Below are 23,142 nucleotides of genomic sequence, written 5' to 3'. Positions count from 1 at the left end.
GGCTGCTCACAACACAGCGGGACGAGGTGCTGAGTGGGACCGTGGGTGTCACCGCGGGGCCAGCAGCTCCGGGCTCTGGCGATGCAGGAGATGCGGTGGATGGTGCTGTTGGCACAACTGATTCATCCCATCTGGCTCCAGGGAATGGGACAGCGTCGGGAGCAGCAGAAAACCCAGGGCAGGCCTCCCTCCTCGCTGGACAGGCAGGGCTGAGCCCGGCCACCTCCCCAGGACCGGCTGGTGGTGGGGATGGAGATGTGCTGGGAGCCCCGGCGGTGTCACCGGCCAGCCCTGGCTCACCTGGGGAGCGAGGGGACACGGCCACCTCGCTGCTGGCCTCCAGGGCCCCCACGGATGCACAGAGTGACACGGATGCCACAGCCCCATCCATCGCCCTGCCTCTGCCCACGGGGGCTGTGGGTCCGGCCGAGCCTTCCCTGCAGCCTGCCCCATGGCAGAGCCCCACTGGAGAAGAGCAACCACAGCACGACGCCGCTCTGCCGTCCCCCACGGACATCCCCAGTGCCCCCGGGGCTGCTTTCCCACCCCCAGGGGCTGCAGCTGCTGATGGGGCAGAGACAACAGCGAACCCTGACCTTGGTGCTGCCCCAGGAGTGCCCGTCTCGCCGTCCCTTGTGGGGTCACAGCCATGGGGGACGGCAGCCGGTGCTCCCGAGGGAGCTGATGGAGCTGGCACCGGCCTCAATTCAGCTCTGGATGCTGCCAGCCCGGCTTCTTCTGCAACCGATGGCCTGGCAGGGCCTGCTCAGGGGGACACGGTGGACACGGCACAGGCAGGGGACGCAGGGGACGGCAGTCCTTACGCAGACACCCAGGGTGACACCAGCTCTACATCCAGCAGCGCTCAGCAGGGTCCCGCTGACACCGCAGAGCTGTCGGCAGCCCCAGCAGGAGCCCTGCCCAGCACCGAGCTGTCCCCTGCTGCAGCGCCTGGGGATGGAGCAGGAGCAGCCCCGGCACTGGGAGAAGTGTCCCTGCCTGGTGCCACAGCTCCAGGCTATGGGGGGCTGGAGCCCGGCCTCTTGGGGGCTGAAGGACCAGGACCCCTGCCCAGCCAAGCCCCTGGAGCTCCTGGTGCTGCTTTCCCACCTCCTGCTGCTGAATCTGGAGCCGTGTTTGGGACCAGTGATGGAGCAGAGACGGCAGCAAACCCCGACCTCGGTGCTGCCCAGGGAGCCCCCATATCCCCATTCCTTGTGGGGTCACAGCCGTGGGGGATGGCAGCTGGTGCTCCCACAGGAGCAGCTCTCCCTGGGGCTGAGGGACCAGGATCTGGCTTCAGTTCAGCGCTGGATGTCCCTGGCTCAGCATCGTATGGACCCGTGGGACCCCCATCGCCCACCCTCGGGGTCCAGCCCGGCGCAGCCCTGGGGGTGCCAGGAACAGAGGGGCAGGCGCTGGGAGGCAGTGGGACCGGATCGGAGCCTTCCATGAGCTTCTCTGGTGGTGCTGGGGTGGATTCTGGGATGGATCTGCTGCCTGGTGCCGTGTCCCTGCCTGGTCCTGCCTCTCCCAGTGACACACTTCCAGTATCTTCCACTTTGGAGAACGGGGGAGCTGCAGCCCCTGGCCCTGACCGCCTGTCCCAGGGCTCTCCATACAGCGGAACTGGCCCAGAGCTTGCCACGGCGCAGGGGATTGAGAGTGCAGGGGATACGGCAGAGGCAGCAAACCCAGAGGGCACAAATCCCTACACAGACACCAGCTCTACGTCCAGCAGCACTCAGCAGGGCCCCGCTGACACCGCAGAGCTGCCGGCAGCCCCAGCAGGAGCCCTCCCCAGCACCGAGCTGTCCCCTGCTGCAGCTCCTGGGGACGGAGCAGGAGCAGCCCCGGCACCGGGAGAAGTGTCCCCGCCTGGTGCCACAGCTCCTGGCTATGGGGGGCTGGAGCCCGGCCTCTTGGGGGCTGAAGGACCAGGACCCCTGCCCAACCAAGCCCCTGGAGCTCCTGGTGCTGCTTTCCCACCTCCTGCTGCTGAATCTGGAGCCGTGTTTGGGACCAGCAATGGGGCAGAGACGGCAGCAAACCCCGACCTCAGCGCTGCCCAGGGAGCCCCCATATCCCCATTCCTTGTGGGGTCACAGCCGTGGGGGATGGCAGCTGGTGCTCCCGCAGGAGCAGCTCTCCCTGGGGCTGAGGGACCAGGATCTGGCTTCAGTTCAGCGCTGGATGTCCCCAGCTCAGCATCGTATGGACCCGTGGGACCCCCATCGCCCACCCTCGGGGTCCAGCCCGGCACAGCCCTGGGGGTGTCAGGAGCAGAGGGGCAGGCACTGGGAGGCAGCGGGACGGGGTCGGAGCCATCCCTGAGCTCCTCTGGTGGTGCTGGGGTGGAGGCTGGGACAGATCTGCTGCCTGGTGCCGTGTCCCTGCCTGGTCCTGCCTCTCCCGGTGACACGCTCACAGCTCCATCAGTTTTGGATACACCCAGCCCAGGTGCCCTGGGAGGAGCAGGAGCTGCCCCTGGTGCTGTGCAGCCTGCCCTGGGTGCTGGACCCGGCACCCAACCTGCTGCAGGACAAAGTGGGGGCGAAGGGGCTGGGGCTGGTGCTGGGGAGTCCCTGGGGGTGTCCCAGGACCTGGATGGAGCAGTTGGAGCCTCTGCTGGAGGAACAGGAGCTGTGCTGCACTCTGCATCTCCCTCCTCATCTCCCGAGGGATCTTCTTCAGCTGGGACAAGCGGTGGAGCTGCCGAGGGAACAGGAGGTCCTGGAGCTGGTGTAGGACCGAGCCCAGGCTTGGAGGCTGCTGGCCCCCAAGGCAACGAGGAGACCCCCGTGCTTGCCCCCGGCACCCAGAGCGCTGCCGACCTCGGGCTTTCGGATGCAAACCTGAGCCAAACCAACGTGGTGCAGCTGGCTGGGGGAGAAACGGGAGCCTCAGCCCCTGGGGCACCTTCCCCCGGTGCCAGCGGGGCAGACGGGGCAGGGGCCATCATCCAGATCACATCGGGGGTGCTGGCCCCCTCCGTCCTGTCCTCTCCCCGGGAGGGGCAGCCCCTGGTCCCGGTGGCCCCGGATGCCTCTGCCGGGGGCATGGGGGGGAGCTCAGCACCAGCACCCAACGGGGGCCCCCCCTCTGCCTCCGGCACCCCAAGTGGGAGCAGGCCCTCGGCACCGGGCTCCCCACTGCCTGTGGTGGGTGCTGGGAGCGCTCTGCCGGGGTCCCCCGAATACGAAATGGCCTCAGGGATGCCAGCACCTTTGGGAGAAGAGTCCCCACGTGCCCCCGCGCCCCCCAACGCTGCCCCTGCTCTGCCTTCGGCCTCAGAGGGAGAGGATGCAGCAGAGGGGGTGGCTGCTCGCCCCCCACCAGTTTCCTCTCCAGTTTCTGGAAGTGAGGGGGGCGCGGGGACACGGGGAGAGCTGGGGGCTGCCGCGGGGGGGGCTGCCCCCTTCCTGCCTCCTCTCCAGCCTGGGGGCCCCGGGGTCCCCCCCAGACCCGTGGTGGCTGAAGGCAGAGGGGACACCGATGGCCCCGTGCTGGGGGAACCACGTCCTGGCGTGGCTGTAGGATCAGGGGGAGCTGGGGGGTCTCTCTCTGTCCTTCCTCCTGCTGGCCCCGCTGTTGGCAGCCCCCTGCCCAACATTTTGGGGTCAGGACCTGCCGGGGGCTCATCGCCCCCAGCCCTGCGCCCCTCCTTGGGCAGTGCCACCCCTGCAAACGGGGTCCCTGCTGCTGGAGGGGCGAGCGTCCCCGCACCCATCCCAGGCCAGGGGGGAGCCCAAAGGGGGTCTGCCCCCACCACCCTGCGTCCAACCGTGTCCTGCAGCCCGTCCCCAGCAGCTCCCAGCCCTGGGGGCAAGAAGGGGCTGCCGGGGCCGGGGACAAACACGACGGCTGCTCTCGCTGCCCGTGCATCATCCTCCAAGCTTCCAGCTCCTCCACGATCAGCAGCGGCTGCCCCGGTGCCTCCACCCGGCCCCACAGGTAGGCGATGCCCCGGGTAGGGCAGGGAGAGGGGTGGGAGAGGCACCCTAAGAGGAAAAGTGACGTGCAGGGTGTCCCGGTGTCCCCCGTCCTCCTGCTGCCCAGCCTGGGTCTCTGAATGCAAAATTGTTTCGGACATTTGTGTTGGTTTTGCTATAACCATTTTTTTTTGTTTTGTTTTGTTTTTCTTTGTTTTGTTTGTTTGTTTTCCTGTTTTAGTCGCAGCCGTGTCCCTCTATGGCTACGGACCAAGGGAAAACGACCGCGAGTACGTGGAGAGGAGGGTGGACTTCAACTCTCCCCTTTTCAAGCCCGAGACTGGGTTCCCATTCGGGAAAACCCTCCGGGACTCTCTCTACGTGAGTCTGCATTGCCCTGACTTGCTGTGGGGTGGGTGGCCATCCCCCAAAAACCTGGGGCAGGCACCAGGAGCTGGGGCCCAGCTTGGGATTCGTGCAGGCAGGGGTTGGTTGGGGTGCTTGCGGGGTCCGTTTGCGGCAGGAGGTGACTTCGTGGCCCCTTCTTCTCCTCCCCTGTGCTCAGTTTACAGACAACGGGCAGATCATCTTCCCACCCTCCGACAGCAGCATCCCCACATACCCCAACCCGCCTCCCAGGGGGTTCAATGGCCACGAGGAGGTGCCCATGATCGCCGTCTTCTGGGACAACGCCGACTTCTCCAGGGGCACCGGCACCACCTTTTACCAGGTGGGTGAAGCCATCCCCGTGCGTGACCTCGTTAAGCACTTTTCGGTGATCCATCTTTGAGGATCCCCTTGGGATGGGTGATCGAAGGGGTTGGCGGGTGGCATTTCAATTTTCTGTGCTTTGCTGGGAGACAAACGAGGTTTGCGCACCCCAAACCCGCAGGAGTTCCTCACCCTGAATTCGGAGAAGCCGCCCTTCATCCGCGACGTGGAGGCGAAGGTCCGGCGGTACCTGAGGTCCTCCTACTCCGCAGCCTGGACCCTGAAAATCACCTGGGACAGGGCGCCCGCCTACGGCACACGGGGTGACAGCCGGAGGGTAAGGGGCTGCCGGGGCTCGGGGGTGGTTGGGTGCTAAAGGCGAGAGCTGCACCCATGGGTGCCTGGACAGAAGGAGTTGTTTCTGCCAAAAATATCACTCCTGAAGCCGCCCTGCCTCTGTTTGGCATGTCAGGAAGCCAGCCCCTCTCTCCGCCACCACCTGCAGCGACCCACACCCCGTTTTAAATTTAGCTTTAAACCCGGCAGCTTTGGTCGGTTTCTTACCGTCCCGCCGTGCTTCTCCCCAGACGAACACGTTCCAGGCCGTCCTCACCACCGACGGCTTCAGGTCCTACGTGCTGCTCCTGTACCAGGACGGGGGCATGCGGTGGGATTACAGCCAGCTGCCGGCTGCCAACGTGCTCATCGGCTACACCAGGTACTGCTCGTGGTGTCACAGCACGGGGATGGGGTGATCTGAGCCGGGAAGGGCGATGCCTGACTCTCCCCTCATCCCTCTGCGCAGCGGGGATGGCTCTTACCACAATGATGACCTGACTCAGGGACCCCCGGCTGCCAAATATCGCCCTGACCAGTTCAGGGGATACAACACAGGTAGGGGCACGGCCCGGGGGAGCTCTGTGCAGGGATGGGGTCATCCCCAGGCAGGGGGTGGAATCCAGGTGGTGGTGCAGCAAGGCTCTCCATGAGTTGGCCATCAGTGGGGTTTTGCCCTGATTTTGCACATAAAACGCCTCCCCTGGGCACCAGGGCTCCAGGAACCATGAGGCTGAGCCTGAAACACCCTTGGCACATCAATTTTTGGTGCCGTGGCTCTGTCCTGGGGATTTCTTCTTTGTCAAGTGCTGCTCCCCTCATTTTCCTGGCGTGGGGGGACTGCTGCGCATGGGGTCCCGGGGCTGGGAGCATCCCCATCACATCTCCTGCCTTCCTTCCTTCTCAGATCTCCGCGGGCTGTGGCTGTACAAGCTGGAGAGCCGCGTGGGCCTCAACTACCGCCTGAAGTGCCTGGCGTGGACGGGGCGGCAGCAGGAGCCGCGGATGTGGAGCCAGGACCTGCCCGCCTGCCCCTGCTCCCTGCAGCAAGGGCAGCAGGACCCGCGCTTCAAGAGCAGCCGGGGAGGCAAGTGGCACCGCCGTGCCCAGCGTGTCCCCTGCGGGGTGGCTGGGTGTCCCCCCCTGGGTGTCCCCTCCTGGGTGTCCCCTCTTGGGGAGGACCCCGCCATCCCCTTTTGGGCCCCCTGCAGCGCCCAAAAGCTGACGGCAGCCCCGTTTCAGGCTGGTGGTCTGCCCGCGTGTCCATGCTGCACTCCGCCTCTCCCAACCGGTACGGTGCCGGCGTGCGCTGCCTGTACGACAGCCGGGGGCAGCTCGTGGAGGGGCGGCAGGAGAGGTACTGGAGGTCCTCCAGACAGGCGTCCCCCTTCCGTGGTAAGCACAGCCGGCCTCGGCCTCCCTGCGCTGCCAACCAAGGCGTGGGTGGGCTGGAAACATCCCCGTGCCAAGCTGCACGGCACCATCTGGAGCCCATAAATCATTTTAACCCCCGTGCCAGCCTGTCTCCATTCTGGGGCTGCACGGGGCTGTGCTGCGGCGAGCGCCCTGCTTGCTCGCAGCCGGTTGCCCCCACTCTTCTCCCCTTCTGATTTCTTTAATCCTTGCCCCCAGACCAGGAGCTGAAGCTGTACGACTGGTGCTGCAACCAGGCGGCAAGCGCCCGCCTCTGCGCCCGCTACAGCGAGAAGAGGCCGAGGATCGGCTGTGACGGGTACCAGGCACTTGGCACGGGTGGGTTCCCAGCCCCTGTGTGCAGGCACGGTGCCACCTCTGTGCCAAACTGGGGGGGGACATCCCAGCCACCCTCAGTTAATGCAACCAGAGCCCTGGGTGGGTCAGATGGGGAGGGTCAGCAGCACCCAGGGGCTCCGTGCAGCACCCAGGGGTGCTGTGCAGCACCCACTCCCTCCCCGAGGCAGGCACCTGGGGGTGGCAGCCCCACAGAGGCAGTGGCTGCGGGTGGGATCTTACCCGTGGTCTTTCTTGCAATCCTCAGCAGATTCCTCGGAAGACATCGACTCAGATGAACAGACAGGTGAGCGGGTTCAGGGGGCTCCTCTCCGCCGGCCGCGTCCCCAGGAGGCAGAAATCCCCCTGGGGGGGGTTGCTGCTCTCCCCAGACCCTCAGGGAGGAGATGGCCGAGCTCTCACCACTTCTTTGCAGATGAGGAGGACGAGTAACTAAAGGGATGCACATCCACAACGCGCTCTGGACCACAGCTGATCCTCCGAGTCCTTCACTCCTGATCATACCCAGCAAACCCGCGTGTCCCCCTGCGTGTCCCCACTCCCCCCGGTGATGATCACCCCGTTCCAGTGGTTCCCTTCACCATAGAAGTTCCCCTTTTCCCCCCAAGTCTGCCACCTCCTCGCTGGTGGCAGGGGGACAGGCAGTGCCACCGTGTCCCTTGTCCCTGCTCCCCTGCCTGGGGCTGGCAGGGTGAGGGCTGCTGGTGGAGGGGTTCGTGTCGCCTTGCTTGGGGCCACCCCCACGGTCAGAAACATTGGGAGAAAAATAATAATTTGTGAGTGTGAGAGAGCATCTGCACTTCTTCTGAAACCACAAGTAGTCCTCGTCAAATCTAGTCTCTTCAATAAAGTGTGGGAGGGTCTGAGTATCACTGTGGTGTCTGTTGGGGGTGTGGGAGGAGGATGGGGGCAGGCTTGGAGCAGGGACCAGGGCCTGACCGGTGCCATCTGAACCGTGAGAGGCGATCTGGAAGAGCTGTGAGGTGGGGTGCACACACCACGCAGCAGCGTGCTGTCATTTCACGTTTATTCTGTTCATAACGGGTCATGATCCCCGGGTCCAGCCGCGCTGTGCAGGGCACACCAGACAGACTCACCCGCGGGTGACCCCAGTCGCTTCTGCAGGTCCCGAGCAGGAGGCGAGACCCTTATTTTGCTGACCCAAGCATCCCCCCCTGTAGCACAGACACCTCCCACAGCCCCCAGATGCGATGCTCCATGCCCAGCGGGCACGTGCCCGGAGCCCCCCATCCGATGCTGTCCCTGCCCCGGGTGGGCACGGAGCCGGGACCCCCAGGAGCAGCCACGTCTCGGTGCTGGAGGGGCTGCAGGGAGGCTACGGCTGCAGGGCAGGCTGGCTTGGAGCCCTGACCTGGGGTCTCTTGATCCTTATCTGCAAAGAAGGGACGGGACAAGAGGTGCTGGTTTTGCTACAAGTCCCCCAGCAGTGCAGCCCCCGCTGTCCCTGATGCCCCAGGACTGGGCACCGCAGGGCAGCTCCGATGGACTCTGAGCCCCGGGACAAGGACATTGGTGCCCGGCCAGGCCAGCGCCACCCCACGCAGGGGACAATAACCCCGGGCAGACCTGGATGGATGGGTCGATGGCCTGGAGCCGTGGTTCCCAAAGCCTTCCCGAGCCGTGGGAGCGGGTGCTCTCTGCTCTCTCTGCTGCCTTCGTCAGGGCTGGGGTGAGGAAGAGGAGCAGAGCTGGGGGACACCGGGGGGCGCAGAGCCACCCCAGTGACCCAGCACGTGCCCGAGCTGGGGTACGGGTGCTGCACAAAGCAGGGGCTGGGTTGGGCTGCAGGGTGTGCTCACAGGAGAACGGCCGAGGCCTCCAGAAGGTGTCCTTGGTCCTAGGGGAGGGGCACAAAATGGGGTCAGGAGAGCCCCTGCCTTGTCCCAGGCCCCGGCGTGGGGAGCAGTGACTGAGGATAGGGTAGGCAGGGCTGTGGGACAGGGATTTAAGGGAAAAAAGCCCCTGCTACTGCACACACACACCCTATTTCTTGCCCTGCCCCAAGTATAGGTGACCACACTTTCCTGCCCAGCTCTTTCCAGGGGAGCATGAGTTTTGGTGGAGAACATTTGGATGGCATTCAAATTCGAGTCAAATGGAAAGCCCTTCTGTAACCGAGCACTGGGTGGGATGAGGAAGAAATGCAAATAATTTCTGACACAGGGGGGGGGAAAGGAAGCTGAAGTCACCCCGCTGATGCTATTGTACCAGGTACCTGCAGCAGGGTGCCTTCCCCCAGCACCCTTTGCCCTTTTTTGGGGAGGGATTTTCCACTTTTCCATCCTGGCAAACCTCTCCTTGAATCCCAGCCTCCATTCCCTGCTGCTCTCACACCCCACAGCACCCATCCCGTGCGGGTCCAGCCCCCGCTGCCCCTCGCCCCTCGCTCACCCCCAGGGCTCCCGGTGCCGGCGGCAGAGGTGCAAGGCGAGGCAGGCGGCGGCGAGCAGGAGGCAGAGCAGAGCCAGGGCCCCCAGCAGGATGCCGAGGAAGGCGGCGAGGCTGACGGCGAGCTGCTCACACCGTGCACCAGCCGGGGAGAAGATGGAGAAAGGGGTGCAGCTGTGGAAGGGATGGAGCCAAAGTTTGGCTGTGGGGAGAGGTGGCCACATGGGGTGGCCTCCACCGTGGTGTCACTGCTGCCTACCTGCACATGGGGCCCTCGGGCAGGTGCTGGCACTGGCCACCGTGCTGGCAGTAGCCCTTCTTGCAAGGGGAGATGCAGAGGAAGCCGGTGGTCCCCACGTAGTCCAGCTGGTAGCCTTCGTAGCCGTACAGAGCGCAGGAGAAGTAGTGCCGCAGCTCTGCCACCGTCACTGGCGAGAGATGGCACGGGGTTAGCCATGTAGCCCATAATTTGGGGTGTCCCTGGCTTTTGGGACACCATCCCTGAGCCCTCCCTTGGATAGGAATCACCACCAAGCCCCTTCCACCCCCAGACCCCGGGGCACGCCAGGTGGCAGGGGATGGACCACGGGGACACCACGGTGCCGGGGGCACTCACACTTCACCACGTCAGTGACGTTGTCCAGGTGCAGGTCCTCGAAGAGGAGGTCTGTGCCCGTGTCCCGCCGTCCCCGCTGCTCGTTGAAGGCGCTGGCGATTGCCCCCAGCAGCTCCTCGTTCAGGAACTGGATCACGGAGCCGCTGCTGCCGTAGGCAAACTCGGCCACCACGACGAAGGTGAAGCCAGCAGCTGCCCTGAGGTATTTTCAGAGATTTAGAAATTTGGGGGCTGGAAAAACAGATTCCTGGATGGTCCAGGGGGAGAAATGCCCTTTGTACCCCAACCCTTCCCTCGTCTGCTCGACACTCACATGCGGGTGATGTTGGTGTTGCCCTGGAAAGCCTTCACCTCCAGGGAGCCCAGGATGGCCGAGACCTGTGCCGAGGGGTGTGTGGGGGTGAGCAGAGGGCTGCAGGCACCGTGCCCCAGCCCCGAGGGCTGCTTGGCCTCGTTCCTGCCTTGGGGACCAGTGGGGAGCACACGGGAAGGAGCTGCTGGATCCCTGAGGATGCCACGGGAGGGGATGCACGGGGTGCAGGAGGCACGGGCACCCCACGCTGCAGCATCCCCCTGTCCCTGAGCCACGGTGACACCCCGTCCCCTGCCAGCTACGTACGGAGGCGTTGACTTCCCCGGCTGTGGCGTTTTGCAGCGCCCTGACCTGCAGCCTCACGCTCCTCCGGGGCAGATCTGCAGGGAAAAACCACCACGGTGCCTTTTGTGCCCCTGGGCTGGCCGAGCTGGGACAGGGCACGGGGCACGGGCACCCACCTGGGCTGGCCGGGGGCCGAAATTCCCCCCCTGCCACCAGGCAGCGCTGGTCGGTGAAGGCCGGGGGACACAGGCAGGTGGGCGCACAGGAGGAGGGGTGCAGGTGGCAGCGACCCCCGTTGCTGCAGAAGCCCTCGGGGCAGGAATGGGACCTGCAGGCTGTGCCACAGCCCGGCCCCTCGCCTGTGGGATGGAGCAGGGTGACACGGGGACACCGGTCTGCGCCCACACGGCTCAGGGGCAGGCACTGGTCAAAGTGCACTGCTCCATCCTCGCTGCTCCCACGCTGCGAGCCTTTCTTCTCTTCCCCTCCTCCCCCCATTTTTTTTTATTTTTTTTTTAAGTCTTCTATATAAATTCAGGTCCTTGGGGAAAAGCCCTGCACCCTCCCAGAGTCTTTTGCCCTTGAGACAGCTCAGCCTGCTGTGTTGTGACAGGAGCAAACACCACCAAAACCATCTGAAAACAGGACCTGATTATAACCCCACAAACCTTCACATGTGCCTGCAAGCTTTGATGGGATGAGTTTTCTCAAAGAAAAAAAATTGCACTGAAAAAAATATTTTCCTAGCATATTAATGATAGTTCAGGACCCTGGGCTGGAGCATCTCGATCCCTCCTGACGCTGAGGACTGCAGGTTGGCAGGGGCTGGGTACCAAGCCCGGGGAGGGGACAGGGACGAGGACCACGTCTCTGCCCAGCCGAGCCTCAGCACCAGGCACCCTGAGCTGCTCACCCTGGCAGATTTTGGGGCTGAGATCCCAAATCACACCCCAGGTTGCCATCACTCACCCTCCGCACCATCCGGGCAGGAGCAGGTGTAGCTGCCCACGGTGTTGGTGCAGGTGCCGTTCCCCGGACACGCCATCCCCTGTGCGCACTCATCGATATCTGCAGGGACAACGCAGCGTGGCACCGGGCGAAGCCTTTTGGCACCCCGTTCCTTCCCAAAGCCAGCCCTCATCACCTGAGCAGTGCCTCCCATCGCCCGTCAGGCCGGGCGGGCAGGGGCCGCAGCCGGTGAGCGGGTCGCAGCCCACCCCGGGGAAGCACCCTTGGGCGCAGGGGTCCGGTGGGTGCTGGCAGAAGGGACCCGAGAAGCCGTCCTCACACCTGCAGGCTGCCAGCTGCCAAGGGGACGGGGACACCGGCTTAGGGGACACGAGGATGGATGGACAGAGAGGGTGGCCGCGGCACACGGCGCTGCCCCGAGGCGGTACCTGCAGCGAGGAGCTGTTGACGGTGGCCGTGTCGTTGTAGTCGCACTCGCGGCTCGTGCGGCAGCTGCAGAGGGTGAAGCTGAGCTGGAGCAGGGCGGCGAGGTGCTGGGAGCCCACGGCCTGCAGGGTGATGCTGAGCGGGGCCGTCCCGCGGGGCTCCCACGTCAGGGTGCCGTTCTCTGCGGGGGCCGGAGGGGGACACGCGGTGAGGGTCACGTCCCTGTCCTCCCAGAGGGGTTCTCCCCAAAGCCCAGTGTCTGTGGGGTGCCCGTCCTGCCCCGGCTGCCCGCTGTCCCCATCCCTACCCGAAATGTTGAGCTCTGGGGAGATGTGGGGGACAAAGAGCGCGCCCGGCCCCTTGGCTCGGTACTGCCTCGTCACCCGCTGCGTCCTGAAGGCTGTGAGCGACGGGTCACCAACGATGACAGGAGGGAAGGTGTCTGAGGAAACAGCAGCCCGGTGTGCTCACCACGTGGCCTTGGCATCCCTCGGCTCTGCGTCCCTCCTGGCCAGGAGGGGACAGACCCCAGGCAGGTGTAGATGTGACCACCTGCCAAAAATCCCCCCCAGATGGCAAAAAAAGCCTGGAGAGCAGCCAGACAGGCAACGCAACTCAAGACCTTGGTGGCATCTCTCCTGCTGGTGGCATCTCCCAGGCGTGGAGAAAAATCCAAGACCTTGGAGGCATCTCTCTCGCCTCACATGGAGCAAGGGGACCCAGGGAGCCGCTATCCAACCCGTGCCCTCGTGGAGGTGAGGACCTGCTCCACTTACTGAGCGCCGTCTTCTTCTCCTGGAAGTCCTCCACGAGGCTCTGGGTGGCCAGGCCCAGGGTCACGTCCCCGGTGCTCAGCGTGTCGTAGATGCACTCCTTGCTGCCGCGGCACCGCGAGGCTGCCTGCTGGTACTGGCTTTCGTTCTCCTGCCGCAGCCGAGACATGAAGATGGGGGTGAAGTTCTTCTCCGGTGCGGCCAGGGGCTGGGCGAACAGGCTGTGCTCTCCAACAGCCCCTACAAGAGAGCACAGCTGGGTAGGGCCTTTGTTTTTTAAGGTTTTTCTCTTCAGGGCTGCTTTCCATGGAGCAATGAAGAGACCAAAGGGTTCCCTGGCACCAGTCTTGCCCAGACAAGTGTCCAAATCTCTCCAGCCAAAGCGTGGCTAGAAGGTGCCGGAGCACGGGGATGGCCAGGGTGGATCCCCAGCCCGGCCTTACAGGTCATCCCGTAGCTGAAGATCTCCTCCTCGCTGCTGTTCACAGGGATGCTGGTCCCGTTCGGCATCTGGAAGTCATCTGCAGGGTTGTTGTCCCACACACCTGTGGGGGCACCACCGCAGGATTGGGGTCCCCTCTCCGGTGCCGCTTGGGGACACCCAGAACCAGGCTCCCACAGCCTCTTCCACCCGCCTTGGGGTGGGAAGGGGACCTTGCACCCTGGCTCTGTGGCTGTGTTGGAGGAGAAATGAGGCTGCTGTGGCCCAGCTGGTGGTGCCCTCACCCAGGAGGCCCTTGGTGGTGTTGTGGTACCGATCTGGCAGGCTGCACACCACGCTGAGGAGCCCGGCGCTGGCTGAGATGGAGATGGAGACGATGCCATCAAAGGTGGCCGTGATGGAGGAGGAGTTGACCAGCAGCACCCCAGGGCTGTAGTGCACCTCGGCACCCACGTCTGCAAGGGGAGAGGAACACAAGGGGAGAGCCCACGTGAGCCTGGGTCTGAAATGATGCCTCTGAATTCGGGGAGGGGAGGTCTCCTCATCCCCCCTGGCCAGGTTCCTGAGGGATGGGGACACCCCTCAACCCCCCCAGACACACTGAATGTTTAACGCCACGTCCCGCTCACCTTGGGAGTAGGCAAACTGGATGGTTTGGTTGTTCAGGAGGACTTGGATGCCACCCTGGCTCCCCAAAGTCCACTCAACCTGCAAGTGGCAATGGATGTCCCCGTCAGCCCCTCCGCTCCTCCCTCCCCACCTCCTGCTGGGGACGTGATGTTACACCCCGTCCTTCTCCAGCCCCAGCAGAGATGTTCAGCCCGGGGCTGTGCTGGCACGCTCATCACCCCAGAAAACAAAATATAATGCAGCTGGGGTGGTGGTGTGGGTGAAGATGGAGAGCTGCCCCCGCTGCCACCGTCCCAGGGCACCTCCAGGCTGCCACCACTGCTTGGCCGACCCTCGCAATGTGGAGAGCTGCGGTGGTGGCTCCAGGCTCTCTCCTGCTGCTCAGAGGCTACTTCTGGTGACGCTGGGGGATGTTATGTACTGAAACGAGTGCGGGGAGCAGTTCTGCAAAGCAAGGAAGGGCACACACAGGCACCACCACATCCAAAGGAGAACGGTGGATGTGGTGCAGAGGGAGAGCTGGAGCAGCCCGCGTCCCTTCAGGGCTCCAGGCCCACGCTGGACAGCTTGCCAGAGGTGTCAGAGCCGTGCCTCATTATTCTGAGCCCAACCCACTGCCCTCAGCACCTTGCTGGGCTGATGGGAGGTGGCAGGATGCTCCTCTGGTCCCGAGCACTTGTAGGTACATGCAGAAACAACACCCAAACTGTCCCATTAGATGCTCAGACCAATTCCTGGGTTGCTCCTACTCACTGTGGTGGTGGTGCTGGAGATGTACTGGGCAGCGAAGGCCACGAAGTTGGTGGCCTGGGCTGTGCCAGTCCGGGCTGTGCGCCCTTGCAGCACGAAGCTGCTCCGGGCATCGCCGGCCAGCAGCAGGACAAAGTCCCCGAGGCCATTGAAGGTGTAGCTGAGGCCATCCAGGGTGGTGATGTGGGGGTCCCCGAAGGCACTGGCTGGGGTGCGAAGGAGATGGAGACATTTTGGGGGGAGGAAGGGAAGCGAATGCTGCCGTCATCGCATGGAGGAGGGCAGATCAGAGCGCGCAGCAGTCTCCATCAGGCATCTCCAGCCCAGCACGGAGGAGAGGGACCCCGGGGACTCACCGGGGGTGGGTGGCAGGTATCCCTCGCAGCCGGTCCTCGGTCTCTTCTCAGCAAACCTGCTGCAGAACCGGGGCTTCCCCACACGCCGGCAGCACCACTCGAACGCCTCCAGCTCCTCGTCTGCGGGAGGATGGAGGATGGGTGCTGGGAGTGCGGGGACCCCGCTGTGCCCCTGTGCACACGGGGGGACCCCACGGGTGTTTTAGGGAGCACTGTGCCCTCTTACCAGCCGTGGCACGGGTGGGAGGCCTCCAGGCTCGCTCCTGCCAGCCCTCCAGCAAGCTCGTGCCTCGGTACACACACCGCACCCCAGCTCCTGCCCGGCTGGGGGACGCGGTGCGCAGCACCCTCACGGTGCTGTCTGCCGGGTCTGAGACATCCCGGGGGGTGGCAGCCACCCCGGCTGCGGGAGGGGGCTCAGCCCCACGCTCTGCAGCTCTGCTGCGGCGGTAGCGGGGGTCCAGCTCGGCCTGGGGCCGCGAGCAGGGGCAGGGTGGCAGCTCCGTGCTCCAGGTGTTTGGGGCAGGCTGTGCCTCCAGCCACGCCAGGCAGCGCAGCCGGTAATTCACCCGGCTGCGGCTGTCCAGCCGGTACAGCCACAGCCCCCGCACGTCTGGGGGGACGACAAGAGAACAACACCGCCATTGGAGCTGCAGAGACCACCAAAAACCCCACAGGGGGGTCCTGGTGCCATCCGTCCCCCCACCAGCCCCGGACTGAAGGTGCCGTACCGGTGCCAGGGCTGCGGTGCTGGTCGGGTCGGTACCTCACTGCTGGTGGCTGCTGAGTCAGCTCGTTGTTTCGGGCATACCCATCACCGCTGCGTAAAGAGAGCGGGTTTGGGGTTAGGTTTGGGTTGGGGTCTCCCTCCCACCCCCCTATCACCACTGGCTGCCCAGCGGGGTGATGGCTCGGCACAGAGCGCCTGGTGGGGTTTCAGGCTGGGGGGCTCCGTGGGTTTTTCCTGCCAGTTTGCAGAGAGAGGGGTTAAAAGGGATGGGGTTGGGCAAGGTGGGAGCTGGGCTCTCCTGGGGAGGAGATGCCTTGATGGCCCCAGCACGGTGGAGGGATATGGGGTGTCCCAAAATGCAGGGCACCTGGAGAAGCCGATCAGCACGTTCCCGGCTGCCAGCCCGGCGTAGTCCCACCGCATGGCACCGTCCTGGTACAGCAGCAGGGCGAAGGACTGGTTCCCGTCGGTGGAGAGGACAGCCTGGTACGTGCTGGTCTGCAGGAACCCACACGTTAGCACCCCACAGCCTCCCTCCCCTCTCCCCGAAGCGCACACCGAGGATGCAGCAGGATTGAAATGTAAAAATACACCGTGCCCTGGTGTGGGGCTGGGAGAAACCAAGGCAAGACCCCAAATACCCATCCAGCTGGGCTCTGCCGTGCCCCATCCATTGCTGGTGGCTGTCCCCTTCGTCACCTGGGCATCGTCCTGCTGGGACGGGTACGCCGGGGCCTTCTCCCACGTCACCTTCAGGGTCCATCTCGCCGTGTATGGGATTTTCAGGTATTTCTCAATTTTTGCCTCCACGTCCCGGACGAGGGGGTCTCGGGTAGAGCCGAGGGTGAGGTATTCCTGATTTTCACAAGGGGGAGTCGGTGGGTGAGGGCTGACGGGGGCACTGGGATCTCCGGGTGCAGGTCCCCGGTGGCCCTGACCTGGTACCAGGTGGTGCCGATGCCCCGTGAGAAGTCTGCATCCTCCCAAAAAACGGCCACCATCGGCAGCGCCTCGTGGCCACTGAACCCCCGGGCAGGAGGGTTGGGGTTGGAGGGGACGACGTTGTCCGTGGGTGGGAAAATAATTTGCCCGTTGTCTGTAAACTGACCAAAATCACCCATTAGGCCCCGGCACCCGGCTCCCCAAGCGGTTCCCCTTGTCCTGGGGGGGGATTTTAATCCCTACTCTGCCCACGTGCAAGCAGAAAATGTCTATTTTGAGCTGGGAAAAAATAACGTTCGGATTAAATTAGGTTTCTGTTCCATTTTTGTGTCTCTGTGTGTCATGTTTTTTTTTTTTTTCCTTATTATTATTATTTTTTCCTATGGAGCTGTACATCCCTGACACGCTCTGCGGCCGCAGGAACTCACGTAGAGGGAGTCACGCAGCGCCTTCCCGAAGGGGAACCCGATCTCCGGCTTGAACAAGGGGGAATTGAAATCCACCGCCCGCTGGACGCACTCCCTGTCACCTCCCTCCGTGCCGAACGGGTACAGGGACACCGCCGGGCCTGGGGCGGGCAGGAGATTAATGGAGAAGGTTAGAAACGAGCCACTTCTGCCCCGGCTTTCTCGCAGCCAAGACAAGCACGCCCTCGTGCCCCGGGATGCGATTTTGGGAATGATGGATGATTTTAGGAATGAGGGACGCGGGGCGAGCCCCTCCAGGGAGCCTTTCCCCGTGGGTGCCCCCGCCCGCCCCGATGCTGTCACGATTTTTAACCCAATTTGGTCTTGGGTGACTCAAGCAGGGCTCGCATCTGGAGGAAATGAGCCACTTCGGTGACTCCTCCAATTTTGGGCTGGAATGCCGTGATTAACGAGCCCGGCGCGCTGTGCCCGGCACGTCCTAAGGCACGGGGGGGATGGTAGGGGGGTCTGTGCCTGCGGGTGCTTAACCCTACAAACCCCGCTTGCTTTCTGGGTGGGATTGGGGCAAAATGTGAGCGGGTACTTTGGTGAATTCGCTCACTTCTGCTGTAAAGGTTAAGGGGAAAAAAAAAAAAAGCCCGAAAAGGAGGAGGGGTGGGACGGGGAAGGGGTGCAGGGTTTGGCCCCTGCAGTGGTGAGGGGGGAGTTGGGGATGCACAGACGGGGCTGAGCCCCCCCCAAGGGCTTTGGGGTTCCTCCTGCTGTCACCACGGCGCTGTGCCAACCCACAGCCCCCTCCTCTTCATCGCCCTAAGGAGGAAGAAAATCGACTCACCGAGCCCGTGGCTGGGCTGGGGCTCTGGCACGGGGTGTCCGTGGCTGGAAGTGGTGTGAGCAGGATTCCTCGGCGTGGTGGCCGGTCCCCTCTGTGTCCCCAAGGCAGGAGCTGTGCCACTGGGACTGGTGGCTGCTGGCAGGGTCCCTCCGGCCACGCTGGGCACGGCAGCAAACGCAGGGCTGGCATCGTGGCTCGTCACCTTGCCCGGGCTAGTGGGGACATTGTGGGTGACAGAGGGGGACCGGGTGCTGCTGGTGGCCTCGGTGGGGGTCCCAGGGGTGCCACGGGGGCTGAATGGGGCAGAGGTGCTGCTGGAGGCAGAGAAGCTGGGTGCTGTGACCGTGCTGGGACTGGCAGTGGTTATTCCTGCTGCCAGACTGGTGGCACTGGTGCTGGGTGTCACAGAGGATGCCACCACCACCACAGTGGTGTCCCCAAGCACAGGAGGGGACACGCTCACATCTGGCTCCACCGTGCTGTGGCCAAGGACAGGAGATGGTGCCGTGACCAGCTCCGGAGCTGTGGGTGACACCGTCCCTGCCCCTGCCACAGGGTTTTGGCTGCCCGGTGCATAGGGTGACACCGGGGTGGCCCTGATGGTGCCCGGCTCAGCACCCCCAGCCACAGGGGTGGGCAGAGTGGGGGGCAGCCCCACGGCCCCGTCCCCCGAGGTGCCCAGGGATGTGTCCGTGCCCACTGCCGGCTGAGCAGCGCTGCTGGCTCTGGGGGAGGCTGACACTGATGGAGTTGTCCCCACGGAGGTGTTCCCGCTGCGGGGTGTAGCTGTGGGGGCATCCCCAGCAGGGCTTTCATATGGGGTCGATCCTGGTGCTGCCTGCGTGGTGCTGCCATCTCCTGCTGCCTGGGACCTGTCCCTTGCGCCCTCGGAGGTCGTGTTTTGGGCAGGCTGAGCTGTTACAGGTGGGGGATCCTGGCTGCCAGCCGTGGTGCTGAGGGGCACGGCTGTGCCCGGAGCTGGGCTGGGGGCTGCTGAGGCCGACGGGGCCGAGAAACTGCCCCAGGAGGGCAGGAGGGGAAAGCTGGTCGGTGGCTCGGTTTTGGGGACGTCGCTCCCTGGGGTGGATGGCTCTGGTGATGGCACGGTGGTGACAATTCCATGGCTGGGAGCTGTCCCCGATGGGTCGGTGCCCACATCCAGGGACAGTGACCCCACTGCTCGCCCAGGGGTGCTGCCATTGGGGTGGGCAGTGGGGGCACCCAGCGCTGGCATCAGGGTGGCTGGGGACATTGGGGACGTCCCCAATGCCACCTCCGGGGGGCTGCTGGATGGGGACACCCCCTCTGCCGTCCCCGCGGTGGCACTGCTGTCCTGCGGGATGCCTGCCCACGGTACCCCATGGGTGCTGAGTGTCCTGGGCACCCCTGAAGCAGCTGGGGTGGCACTGGAGCTGCCATCCCATGCCATGGTGGCAGTGTCGCTGCTGGTTGGCGATGCTGTCCCCAGCTCTGCTGCACTAATTGGAGTTTTGCTAACGAGGGCAGCTGGCTGGGTCCCGGTGCCATACTCCTGGAGGGAAGGCGTCGTCTTTGCTCCATCCACGAGGGACAGGGACGTGGCCACGCTGGGGCTGGCCGGAGGGGATCTGTCCCCATCCACCTGTGCCGTGGGGATCCTGGGGACTGGAGAGGAGAGCCCAGGGGAGAGGCCACCCCCAGGGAGTGACACAGCAGGGGCCGTGCTGGGGACCTGCCCCGTGTCCCTTGGTGTGGCCTCGGTGTGCAGGGCAGCAGTGGCCACCAGCTCAGCCTTTCCTGGGGTTAGAAGTGGCACGGTGGGGACGTGCTCTGTGTTGGTGACATCCAGTGCCGTGGCTGGTGGTCCTGTGGCCGGTGTGGTGGCACGGGGACGGGTGGCAGGGTTGGAGCCGAGCAGCCCAGCTCCAGCAGTGCCGGGGGCTGGTGTCCCTGGCCCCGCAGCCTCGCTGACACCAGTGGTGGCAGGAGGAAAGGTGCTCGCTGCTGAGGATGCTCCCGGGGGGGCTGCAGGCAGTGGGGTCCTGGATCCTTCAGTGGCTGTCTGGAGGGGACCCCCAGTGGCTGCTGGAGCAGTGGGGTCGGTGACAGGGCCACCCAGGGCTGCTGGTGGCTCCACGGAGCGGATTGTGTCCCCAAGGGAGGCCGGTGAGATGCTGGCTGCTGTGGCAGGAGGAGAGGTGGCCGTGTCCAGCTCCGGGGTGGCCTTTTGGGACAGGAGCACGGTGGTTGCGTGCGGCTCAGCGGGGCTCTCGCTGATAGCAGGGGGCGATGTCCCCGTGCTGTGTGCAGCAGGAGATGGCACCATGCTCCACGCTGTCCCCAGCGTCCCCTCTGCTGTGACAGCGCCGTAGGGCTGCGCCAACTCACGGGCATCGCTCGCTTCAGTCGTGGCTGAGAAAGATGCTTTTGTCCCCAGCTCTGGTTGAGCAGCAAGGACAAGTGGCACTGGTGGGGACAAACCTCCGCCTGGTGCTGGGACGTGACCTGTAAGTGCCATGGGAACAGTCCCTTGCTCTACAGGGACAGTTGTTCCTGGTGTTGGCTCTCCAGCGATGTTCTCCAGCCCCCTGGACACCTCCAGAGTTTGCTCAGGAGCAGTGCTGCTGCCTGATGGCACTGTTTTGCCCGTCCCCTTCTCAGTGGGGACAGGTGGAGCTGGGGACAACGTGGCTGTGGCTGGCCCAGCAGCGCTGAGAGCCACCGTGTTCCCCGCTGGCACTGGGGACAGCAGCTGAGGGGTGGCAGGAGCTGGGGGGACACTGGGCGGGCGGCCACCAGGGTTTGGGGAGGAAAACCCAGCCCCTGCCTGGGGAATATCCCGCGCTGCCAACCCCCCAGAGAGAGCTGCTGTGCTGCTGGGCTCCTCCTGCTCCTTGCTGGGGCTCGTGGGGACCTGTCCTGCTGCCACCACGTCACCTGCGAGGAGGGACAGGGCGCTCCTCCCTGCGCCCAGAGGCGTGCGCGTTGTGCTCCGCAGCGCCGGGACGAGCTCCCCGGCAGGCAGGGACCCGCTCCGAGTGGTGTTACCTGACCTGTCCCCGGGGACAGAGGGCTGCTCCGGGGGGCTGGCCGCGCTGCTGGGGGACACCTGGCACATGCCCAGCCTGGCCACGGTGGGTGACACGTCCGGAGGCAGCTCGGCGCTATCAGCCCCGCGGGAGATGCTGCCCGGCTCTGCTCCTGCTGCCCCTGGCAGGGTGTGCAGGTGAGTGAGGGCAGGACGGGTGAGCCAGCCCTGTGCTGCATCGTGGTTCCCATCCCTCCTCCCCACCGTGCCCGGCTGCTTCAAGAAGGTGTCCCCGTGCCACCAAGAGCAGCCCCGGCACCGCGGATGGAGAGCGAGGCGGACACGGGGTGCTCGCGCCTTCCCCTTGTGCAAATCCCCGCCTGATCCACAAACCAACGGAGTGTTACACCAGCACTGCACACTTGGAACCAGGGTCAGTTTTGGGACTGCTGGGTGCCACCGTTCGTGGCTCCAACGAGCTGACCCCACAGCCTGTCCCGCAGCCCCGTTGTGGACACGCCGAGCGGCCGGCACCGTCACAGCCATCACCCGTAACCCCGATGGGATCGGCCACCCCAGCACTTACCCAGCAGCACCCAGAGCCCCCAGCTCCAGAGCGGCCACCGGCACCCCATGGCGTGGCAGCAGCAGGATCCTGGCGTCCCTGGCACCTCCCGTGGCTCCTGGTGTCCGCGGGGAGTGATGCTTTGGGGCGGCCCCGCCGGCGAGCACTGCCCCGTGCCAGCCCTCCTCCCGCTGCCACTGAGCCACGTGCCCTGCCCCGGGGCACCCACAGCTCCCCCATTCCTAGGGGGTGGCCGTGCCCCAGCCCTGGGGACGTGCTGGTGCTGGGGGACACCCCTAACCCTTGCGTTAGCCACGGGGAGGCTTTGGGATCTTACCTAGGGCGACCCCACGGATGGTACCCCAAGGTTGGGGGCATCTGTAGGGTCGATAGCCACTGGGGGCTACCCGGTGAGCTGCAAAAGGACACGGGATGGGGAGAGGGGCTGGGGTCCGCAGCACTGCTGGGAGGGGGTGCTCCCCCCAGCCTGCCACCCACCCCTCCCCATTTGCTGCCACGTCCTGGCCACGCTCGGCCGGGCAGCCGATAACCCCTGGCACCTGTGGGCTCGCCGCCAAGGAGGAACAAGGAAGGGAGCAGCTCCCACCGCCTCGGGGTCCGGCGCTGCTTAACTCTTGCCCATCCTGGGGGCACGGCATCGCCCCCCCAGACCCCGCAGAGACCTGGTGGTGCTCACCCCACCCTGCCCGACACCTGTGGCCGTGCCCTACCCCAGCGTGCCGATGCTTTGATGCTTGGGGACGATCCCTGTTCATGAAGCACCCCCAAAAAATTCCAGTCCTGGATGCTGCGTAAGCCCAGCTGCCCAAAAGGGACCCCGAAAGGGTTGATAGGGGGCTCTGTGGGGATGGGCTCAGCACTTGGGGCACCCCAACTTTGCCCCACTGGCGTTGCGTTAAGGGCTGGTGACCTTAACGGAGTCCTTGCGTGCGGGGGGTTATCTGCCCATCGGAGTGCATCCCATTGCAAACACCCACGCAGATCCGTGCCGGGGGGGGTTGTTCTAACATGGGCTGGGCCGTCCCCTGGCTCGCAGGTCACCTTAAACCAGGGGAAGGACGGCGAGACTCACCCTGGCGTGCAACAGCCCCCCGGGACCTGGCAGGAGTGGTTACGGTAAAGAAATGTTTGCTTCCTCTCAGGGCCTGCTCCAGCTCCGGGGTTTTTAAGGGGGTGGGAGGGGGAAAACAAGTCAGTTAAGGTCTTGCACCTCCCTCGCTTCATCGACACCCATCCCATGTCGATGACATGTCGTGACAGCTCTGGGGGGGGAAACTGAGGCACAGGAGAGCCCCAGCAGCACCACCAAAGCTGCCCGTCCCCTGGGGGGCAGCGGGTGCCAGGGACCCGTGGCCATAATGGGGAGACTCACGGGGACTTCTCCACCATCTCTGCATGCACATGGGGCAGAGGACACCCCAGGGACCACCACGTCCACCCCCCCTGCGCATTCAGGTGCCCCAGCACCCGGAGAGCTTGGCCACCAAAGTCCCCCCCTTGGTGCGAGGTGGCACCCGGGGGGGGGACCCCATTTAGGGGAGGGGAGGATCCGAGGCATATTAGGGCTGCATGAGCAGCAGCACCCGGGGCTTGCGGGGTGCCAGCCCCCCCCCCACCCACCCACCCACCTCCCCGGCACCTGGCTGCGGCTTGGCGGTGCCACCCGGTTGCACAATGCCCCTCGCGTGGGTGGGGGCGACGCAGGGCTCGCCGCTCCCTGCCCGGGCATGAGTCACGAGCAGGCTCCCGGCACATCTGCCGCGGGGCGCGGGGGCGGCTGGAACCACGGGGAGGGGAAAAGGGGGGGAAACGGGGTCGTGCCGTGGGGGTCCCCCCATGGGGTGCCACCGGAGCACCCTCTGCGGAGGGCTCAGGGACACCCTGGTCCCCGTGTGC

Source organism: Netta rufina (assembly GCF_964035555.1).
Source record: "Netta rufina genome assembly, chromosome: 9".
NCBI lineage: Eukaryota > Metazoa > Chordata > Aves > Anseriformes > Anatidae > Netta > Netta rufina.
This window is presented reverse-complemented; position numbering follows the sequence as displayed.